The sequence below is a fragment of the Physeter macrocephalus genome, chromosome 16, assembly GCF_002837175.3.
Source record: "Physeter macrocephalus isolate SW-GA chromosome 16, ASM283717v5, whole genome shotgun sequence".
Classification (NCBI taxonomy): Eukaryota; Metazoa; Chordata; class Mammalia; order Artiodactyla; family Physeteridae; genus Physeter; species Physeter macrocephalus.
In genome coordinates, this window is record NC_041229.1 from 61,593,660 (window position 1) to 61,601,802 (window position 8,143).

The 8,143-nt window shown below is 42.0% G+C and overlaps 1 pseudogene; it reads right to left on the bottom strand.

The window, feature by feature from the left end:
- Nucleotides 1-1,075: 1,075 nt before the first annotated feature.
- Nucleotides 1,076-2,746, bottom strand: LOC102978057 (TBC1 domain family member 12-like; annotated as a pseudogene).
- Nucleotides 2,747-8,143: the final 5,397 nt, after the last annotated feature.

An 8,143-nucleotide genomic window follows, 5' to 3' on the forward strand; every position in this document is an offset into this window, starting at 1 on the left:
GCTCTGCAATCAGCTGCAGAGGCCAGATCACGTCCTTGACAAAGATACATGGTCCCCAGAGCCCAAGGAAAAGGACTGTACCAGGTACTTCAAACTACTGACACTTCCATGAATAGATCTTGGGTACAGCCTTCTTATGTCATCACTTAAACAACTTTAAGACCGTACTGAAGGGAAAAAAAAAAAAAAACAAAAACCGTACTGTTGGGCTAGATCAGGATTTCCAGAACTCTTTTTAGTAAGAAGCAGATGGGTTCATGATGCTGCTACCCAAGATCCAGCAGAACAAGAATTGATTACATAGAATGGATGAACTAGTGAGAGAGGATTGTAGCTACTTGTTTGGAATAGTGTTGATATTGTTTTAATGTTCTATTTTCTGGATACATAAGGAAGCCTTTTTTCTTTCTTGTTAACTTATTTATAAGCCATAACAATTTAGTAGATTCTGATTTTGTAAACTGAAATGAAACATCTTTAGCTGATGTTTTATTCTCCCTACTTGATTCCCCTTCCAAATTCAGAAATTTTTATTAAATATTCTTACTTTTAAATGGTAACGTAGTTATTTGCACAGGTTCAATGAGAATCTACCCTCCTTTTTACTAAATATAATTGGAAAAATGGTTATGTAACCAAGGCTTTGTCTGGAATGTCGTACTTGAAAATGATTCTTATTTAATTGGGTACGACCAGTCACTGTCTTTTTTTCCCTAAAACTATTTTTAAATGTTTTTGCATTCAAACATTCACCCCCAGATTATGGAGTATGAACTAGCCACTTACACTTTTTCTTTGTAAAATGGCAATGCTTTTTTAAAATAATATTGTCAATAGGTTGCTCATTTCTGTTACTTCGGGCACAAAATTCAAAATCAGCTGTTTTCCACGTCTTGATTCTTTTGGATTGCTCCAACTTTCTTCCATGTGATTACATAGGAAACAAAATACTGTTATAAAAAAATTAGTCTGTTTCAATTAGTCTGTTAATTATGAAGATTAGCTGTTCAAAGCAGTACTGTTATTCTTGTCTCCTTCTTGTATCCTTCATTACTGACACAAAGACCTAAGTCCCTTAACTCGTGCTTTTCTGTATGTGAATGGCTGCAACACAGCCGAACAGCTTTTCTGGTGTGAGATCCTCTGCCAATTTATTTAGAAACTGAGCTATGTGAATAAAGTATACCTGAAGGAAAATGTCTTCATATAACTTGAGGATTCCTGTCCCAGTTCTAAATAAAAATTCCTCCCCATCTCTGCAAAATACATCCCAGCCTGGACTGGCTGGATCAAGTAGAATAGAGACTTGTGTTGCTATGTGACTATCCAGTCTATCAAGTATATGCTAGTGTGAAAACGTAAGACTACCTGATATGAAGAAAATGTGTAAAGAAACTGCCCTCAAAGAATACTTCAGATGTTCCAAAATATTTCAGCATCTTGCTGCAATCCACACAGAAAAAGGCCAACCGGGATGGCTTATTCATGAGATTTCCAAATGAAATGAAGGCAACTGCCTCTTCCAAACTGAGAATGAACAATGCCACAGTGAAAGACATCCCTTGGACATAACCAACATCAGGTCTGTAACATGAATATGCTCCTGAGATACTGTATAAAACATCCTGATATGGACCATCCTTCTGAAAGATGTAGAGAGATGGAAAGGCATAGGATATGTCCAGCTTACTTCCAGACCAGCCTTTGGAGAATCACCATTCTGGACCAGCATTATAGAGAATGATATGTTTAGATAGAAGTTGTTTTACTGAAGCTTTCCCATCATTTCTTTCCTCTGGGGAGGAATACTGCATGAAGTCCAGGAGTGATATTTATTTAGTTCACTTACTACAGCGAGACTCCAAGCTTTATGAACACTTGGGGGCAATCTCTGCACCTCAATTCTCCAACCTTTTTCCTACCGTGAATTTCTTCCCAGCTGGGCAGTGTTTCACTGGTCCAAATTACCATTGCATTTGCAATATTTTCTTCTTAATTTTTTTTTAATGTACTGATTTAATTTCTCAATTTTAAGACTCAGCTCAAAGGTCTCGTGTTCTTGTCACTGAGGTTAAAAGCTTCTTCCACAGATTTGGCAGGAAGCTTTTCCTGGAGTAGGCAAAGATTTCAACAGGACACAAAAGCAATCGTCAATCGTATGATGGCCCATACTCAGGAATCAGAAAGGTGGTAGAAGGGGGCTCAAATTCAAAATTCTTACGTCTTAAAGACTGAAACGGTGATTTATAGGTCCTCCCTGTTCATGCTTTTTTCCTGCTGAATGGTTTTTGGATTTTCTGAAGATTGTCTCTGGGAGGGACTTTATCAAATAATTTCCAACAAGGAACACTGTGGACAACTGATCTGAGCTCCTTTTGTCCTTTTTGGAAAAGGTTTCAGACAACCAGGGGCAGGTAGAGGGGCTCTCTGGAAGAGGAGGGAGAGAATAACACCCTCTGATTCCCAGCTGCTTCAAGTTCATGGTGTTTAGTATCTGCAGCCGCCAGGCAGCTGCTTTGCGGAGGACAGGCTGCCCATACCAGCAGTGACCTCATCACCAGGCCCCTCCAGGTGGACCGGATCACAGGAACAAGGGAAGAGGCTCCCTGCCCACCTGGGGAAGCTGTGGCTGGTGCCTGACCAGTCACTTTTAGGGAACTAAGGTTGACTTTATTGAAACAGTGCTGACAAAGCCCTCCTGGTACCTGGCTTACGGGGTCCAGCTGGTAAGGAAGCTCACTTCCATGACCGGCCAGGAGGCTAGAGATGTTTTAAGGACTTTGAGAAGAGAGGAAGTCACCCAAAGCGTGTAAGTACTGCAGATGAAATCTGGTGGATCAAGTTTCTTGGGCGTGGCTACCTAGCCTCAGGACAGCAAGTAATAGAGGATTTTAGAAGTCCAACCTGAGATTCCTTATGGAAACCTCCAGCAGAGTAAACTTAAAGAAGGCCTTTATGGTAAACTAACATTCTTGCTGCACCTATGTAAATAATCAGGCCAAATCTAATGAGGCCACATTCATTTCGTGATCAGGAATCTTTGAGATTGTTTTTTGATCAAAAGTAGGGAAACTGTAGGGGAAAATTTGTGCTTAAATGGAAAAATAAGTGTTTATTTTAAAGCAAACCTGGGTTGTCTGATTCTGATTCTGTAAACTGTAGATAACTGACAGGAATGCCAAATAATTCTTGTCTATAGACATGCAAACAAATTCTATATGGGGAGAAATAGTCAAAAAACCAATTTTGGCTCTATTTGTACATTCTTTTCCATATTCCTGACCTATAACTGTGTCTGTTATTGATCATATATCCTTTGACCTGGTTGTATCACTTCACTTGTTTTCTATGAATGAGTTAAATAAAATCTTCAACTTGTGTTTATTCTTATATCTGTATGAGAGTCATGATTTTACCTGCTTTCGAAAATTATCTTTTAATGCCTGCTTGGAACTAAACCACCCTTTAATGGCTGATCACGTGTGCCCTGAGTCTTCACCTCAGCCCCAGAGGGCCTTAGAGACTTTCAGACAACAGCATCAAAGAAACTTTTGAGGCAGCCCAGTTTGATGACCTTCCAAACAACCTAGCACAGGAACTTCCTAGAAGCTTTATGGTGGCAGCCCTACAGTTTGAGTTGGCCCGAGACTTCTTGGCTGACATTGTCCTGGCTCCTCTTAAAGGCTGTGTACACCCCAAAAGTACACTTCAGGAGAAAAATACACATTTAAAACCCTCAAAATCTAACTCTCACAGACAAGAGTGAGATAGTGTAGAAGCACTGCCACATGCGGTTTCATAAGCTTGTTTAAAGCCATGTGAAGCTTCATGCTTGTGTCTAGCTGGCAGGCAGACTGGGGGCGGGGGCCTCATATTTTCCTCAGGGAGGACACCACATGGTCAAGCAAGTCATGACGCAGGAGGGCACATCCTGTGGTAAAATCGGTGTGTGAAGATGCAGGTGGTCTGAGCTGCTGCACAGATATCCTTTGCATTCTTCTAGCAAGCGATTATCATGTTATCATCTATGAACTGACCTGGGATGTATTAGCCATCTCTAAAGTTGGATGAACACATCTCAGGAACGGTTACTCAGGACAGCCTTTCTTAATTTTCATGTTTGTGTATGTGTGTAATATAATAGTAGTACACGCATATAATTTGTAAATACACATATATTGAGGTTGCATGTCCAACTTTTTTCTCATAGGATGTGCAATCAAGATTAGAAAATTGGGGCTTTCCTGGTGGCGCAGTGGTTGAGAGTCCGCCTGCCGATGCAGGGGATGCAGGTTCGTGCCCCGGTCCGGGAGGATCCCACATGCCGCGGAGCGGCTGGGCCCGTGAGCCATGGCCGCTGAGCCTGCGCGTCCGGAGCCTGTGCCCCGCAACGGGAGAGGCCACAACATTGAGAGGCCCGCGTACCAAAAAAAAAAAAAAGATTAGAAAATTGGATATATCATGAAAACATCTTGCTACTGCGTTTCCCAAGTAGACTCACCAAATTAGTATTGGCAAGGTTTGACCATCGTGCACATTTATCCCACAATTCATTCAGAAAAAGCATGCCAACCTTGCTGATTATATTCCTGAGAATTTGTCCTCTGAAATTAAGGACTTTATTTTGCTCGTTTCTCTATTTCTAATACTTAGAAAGGCGATTGGAACATAGTAAATGCTCAATATTTGTTTAGTGAATTTTACAGTGGTTTAACTCAATATCCTATGTTTAACAATCATTCCTCCACTATATTGGCTTTCATGGCTTAGAAATTGGAAACCTTATTTTTATAACACGGAGGTGGATGAACATATTCACCAAGAGTCATGTGGAAGTTTCCTTAAAATGCCAGACCTCATAAATCTTGTTAGTCCCATACACTTTGACCAGAGCCATATTCAGTTCTACTTAGGGTGACCAACCATCCCAGTTTGCCTGAGACTGAAGGTTTTCTTGGGACAGAAGACTTTTGGTATTAAAACAGGGACAGTACTGAGCAGACCAAGATGGGTTGGTCACCTCAGTTCCACTGGGCACCTGTAAAGAACTGTTCCTTTTTCTCTACGATATTGTAAACAAGCAGTAGCACGTGGACATCAGCTTTCTATGGACCCTGGAAAGCAGGACAAGAGGAGACAGCCCCAGAGTGGGGGTACACATATACTTTTCTCAGTCCTGAATAACATTGCTTAAAATCACCACCACTGCTGATCAATTTTCAGTACCCAACACAGTAGTGCTTGGTCTTGTTCACAAAAGGATACAGACTTGTGAAGATATGATGGTATTGTACCCTCTCCCCAGACTGTGAAACAAAGTGTAGGTTAGCTGCATATTTATAACCACCCTCCAACATAAGAGCATACCCAAAAAAAGACCCAAAGCTGGAGATGTCCCTTCTTGGTGATTTCTTGTCCTTCTCTTCTGTAACTGGACCACCCAAATGAACCACATACTGGAAACCTGAGGCTGTCCACATGGTGAGATCTGACAAAAGTTCCGTTGTGATGTTGCCCAAAGGTGATGTTTCAAAGGGTTGTGGTCCCTCACTGCCATAGCAGGGTGGGGGAGAACAACCATTGAACACAAAGAGCACCTTAGTTTCTTGATCAGGGTGAAACCATCCAGGAAGTGGTACCTGACAAGACTCTTGCCCCCCAGGAAGACATGGCATGTTAGATAACCCCTCATCTGTGAGCCAAATAGCACAATCTTTGGATGAAAAGGAGCAGCAATGAAGGGGGTGATACAGACAGCTCTTTTTCTGCTGAGAAGTAAAGCTTATACAGAGCCAAAACTTACGGACATCATTATAACCACTGAAAGGAGTCAGTGTCTTATTTTATTCTCCTCATCTGCTCGGGGCTGTCTTGTTGAGAGCTGGCCCAGGACTCACATATACTGACTGAGAACCATGTTAAAAACTGTGAGCAGGACCCCACTATTCACCAGAAAGGCCCTGGCTTCTGGCAGCTTCTGGGAAGGTTAAAGAATCCAGAAAGTGGCTGATTAAGGTTTTGTCCTATATGTTCAACAGCTTTCCACCCTAGGTCACATGTTAGCCACCTCTCACCCCCAACCTTGGACAACTGAAGTCCACCGGATGTGTTTGGGTTCATTACCTGACCAGAAGAAAGTTTTATTTATCCTCTGTTCACCCCATTTTTTCTAACTGTCCCTATTAACGTTGCCAACACATCTGCCACAAGCTTTGAATTACTCTAACATGTTTGATGTTCTGGGTAAGTTCAGCTGCCATCTCCACCACAGAACAATGATTTGTTTGACCCCTCTCCAAGCTGCCAGAGCTGAATGTAATATTCAGGATACATTTACTTCAGGTTTTATTTAGAATCTCTGGGTACCCCTTTGGCCATTTTCTGGGATGTTAACCAAAAACGAAATCCATGGAAATATTCAGTAGCCCCAATATGATCCACAAGACTTTTCCAGTGCATATCGCTTTCCAGAAATTTATCTACCCCCAGACATCATTCTTTGGGGTTCCAGTTACCTCTGAGCTTCCCCTAAACATTTCCCTATTTTCCTATTTCAGAAGCCCTCTGAGCTCCCTCCGCTGGGTCCTGGCTGAGCTGGACAACCCAGCACAATGGACAGTGACTTGGCTGCCATGACAGGCTGTACAGGTGGCCTTGGCACAGCAACTATGGCTGTGGGAGGCATAGCTCTCAAGTGGGCTCACAGCTCTGTCTTAAAATCTTCCTTGTTGGGCTTCCCTGGTGGCGCAGTGGTTAAGAATCTGCCTGCCAATGCAGGGGACACGGGTTTGAGCCCTGGTCTGGGAAGATTCCACATGCCACGGAGCAACTAAGCCCGTGTGCCACAACTACTGAGCCTGCGCTCTAGAGCCCACAAGCCACAACTACTGAAGCCCGTGCTCCTAGAGCCCGTGCTCCGCAACAAGAGAAGCCACCGCAATGAGAAGCCCGCGCACCGCAACGAAGAGTAGCCCTCGCCCATCGAAACTAGAGAAAGCCTGCGCACAGCAACGAAGACCCAACGCAGCCGAATAGATAAATTAAATAAATTTATTTTTTAAAAAATCCTCCTTGTTATTTTCAGGCAGACTGCTGACAGGCCTGGTCAGCACCCACTGACTTGAATGCCCTTTTCTACATCATCAAGTCCCATTTTAACTTCCTGCTGTGATGATGACATTTATCTTCACTGGATTCACACAGAATCTTTTTTCACTTACTGTGTAATCACACCTAAATCACAATCAGCAAATAGTATTTAAAAATAACTGTTAAATGCCTTTGAAAAATGCACACACGTAGACGTACACTTGCCCTTTTGTATCTTTTTTTTTAACATCTTTATTGGAGTATAACCACTTTACAATGGTGTGTTAGTTTCTGCTGTATAACAAAGTGAATCAGCTATACATTTACATATATCCCCATATACACATATATATGGAATCTAAAAAGAAAAAAAAAAAAAAAAAGGATCTGAAGAACCTAGGGGCAGGACAGGAATAAAGATGCCTTTTTGTATCTTGCCCTAAAAATCACTTCTGGCAAATAATCTTACATGGTTTTGCCTGCTTTTATTTCACTCTGCTGGTGGCACTGGTATTGTTTGATTGTGGTGCCTTTCTGTTGACACATCCAAGAACCCTGTTGCATTATAACAAAGGCACAAATAGGTGTCCTGGTAACGGGTGCTAGTATTTCTGAAAAGAAAAAGAACAAAATTTCCCCCCAAGTCCCTATGAGAATACTTCCGCACACACCTGCATTTTTCTGTTTTTTGGTTTTTTTTGTCCTTGGTTTTGTTTTGTTTTGTTTTAATGTAATGCCTTTGGTGAGGCAAAGGTGTTACCCTAAATTAATGTTGCATCTTTTTTCTTCATCGTATGCCAGGAGAATATTTTTCATCCACTTCTTAATTGTAGATATCCAAGTAAGGAACAGCCCGCGTAAGGTTCACAGCAGGGGTCAATCAACTGTGAGGTTCAGCAACCTCAGCACTATCAACATTTTGGACGAGTTAATTCTTGTTGGGGTCACTGTCCTGTGCTTTGTAAGATGTTTAGCAGCATCACTGAGCTCTACATACTAGATGCCACTCGTGATACTCAAAAATGTCTCCAGACATGGCCAAATGTCCCCTGGG